This window comes from Tupaia chinensis, unplaced genomic scaffold (genome assembly GCF_000334495.1).
Source record: "Tupaia chinensis unplaced genomic scaffold, TupChi_1.0 Scaffold147177_1, whole genome shotgun sequence".
In the NCBI taxonomy this organism is placed as follows: domain Eukaryota; kingdom Metazoa; phylum Chordata; class Mammalia; order Scandentia; family Tupaiidae; genus Tupaia; species Tupaia belangeri.
In genome coordinates this window covers 40,872-42,291 of record NW_006207028.1, presented here as the reverse complement: position 1 = coordinate 42,291, position 1,420 = coordinate 40,872, and the positions used below count along the sequence as shown (strand labels likewise).

Here is a 1,420-nt window from a genome sequence, read left to right as displayed (position 1 = left end):
TTCCTGCTGCTGGGCTTTACATTTTGTGTAAACCCTGCCTGGAAGTTACAGCCCGGATATTTATATGTTAGTTTCTTCTCATTATCAAATTTTAGTTCAAACTCCAAGTTACCAAAGTGGCTTTCCAATCATCATATTCAAATCCTGTAGCTGCCAATTTCAAAAATAGTTATTTATATCTATCTATATGTGTATCTATAAGTCTATATCTTATTATCTCTCTATCACCTATCTATTTGCCTAATCAATAGCACCTAGCACGATCTGAGATAATCTCTTATCTTTACTATTAGTTTATTATCGGTTTCTCCCATAGCATGTATATTCCATCAAGGTGGGTAAGGAGGAAAGTTTCCTGCCATGCTGACAACTCTATTTTAACATCTTAAAAAGCATAGCTCTTCCTTTCCGATCTGTCATCTGTGATGGGATGGCCACCAAGATGCAGATTTTCGTAAAATCCCTTACAGGGAAGACCATCACCCTCAAGGTTGAACCATGGGATACAATAGAAAATGTAAAAGCCAAAATCCAGGATAAGAAAGGAATTTCTCCTGATCAACGAAGACTGATTTTTGCTGGCAAACAGTTGGAAGATGGATGTACCTTGTCTGACTACCACATCTAGCAGTACTCTATGCTTCATCTTGTGTTGAGACTTCGTGGTGGTGCTAAGAAAAGAAAGAAGTCTTATGCCACTCCCAAGAAGAATAAGCATAAGAGAAAGAAGGTTAAGCTGGCTGTCCTGATATACTATAAGGTGGATGAAAATGGCAAAATGAGCCACCTTCGTCGGGAGTGCCCTTCAGATGAATGTGGTGCTGGGGTTTTTATGGCCAGCCATTTTGACAGACATTATTGTGGCAAATGTCTGACTTACTGTTTCAACAAACCAGAAGACAAGTAATTGTTTATGAGTTAATAAAAGAAATGAACTAACAACAACAGCAACAACAACAAAACTTGGCATATGGTAGGGAGGTAAAAAGTCTTTAACTGTACATATCTTTTTTTTTTTTTTTTTGGAGAGGTTTTCACTATAGGGCGCTTGCCCTCGCCAGACAGAGAGAGACATAGAGACAGAATACCGCAATCCCTTCTCCTCCATTCTCCTCTCGGGATTTTGGGCATGCATGCACACATGCCCGGCGTGAGTTTTAAGCCACTGGGTCCGGGTCCCAAACCACGGTCTACTATGTGGGAGTCCAGCGACATAGCCATTACACTAACTTCTGATCCCATACACTAGTCTTTTTAAAAATTAAATACTTCTAGAGAAACAAGCATTCCCTAAACCTGAATGAATTGGACCTAAGAGTTATTCATTACGTGTGTTTTATATCACTGTGTGTTACAGTCAGTGTATTCCAAAGTCCTCATTCGAGGATGTAGGAAGAGAATAACTCCAGACAGATCATAC

At 39.5% G+C, this 1,420-nt stretch overlaps 1 pseudogene; it reads left to right on the top strand.

The window, feature by feature from the left end:
• Nucleotides 1-442: 442 nt before the first annotated feature.
• Nucleotides 443-907, top strand: LOC102490776 (ubiquitin-40S ribosomal protein S27a pseudogene; annotated as a pseudogene).
• The last annotated feature ends 513 nt before the right edge of the window (nucleotides 908-1,420 follow it).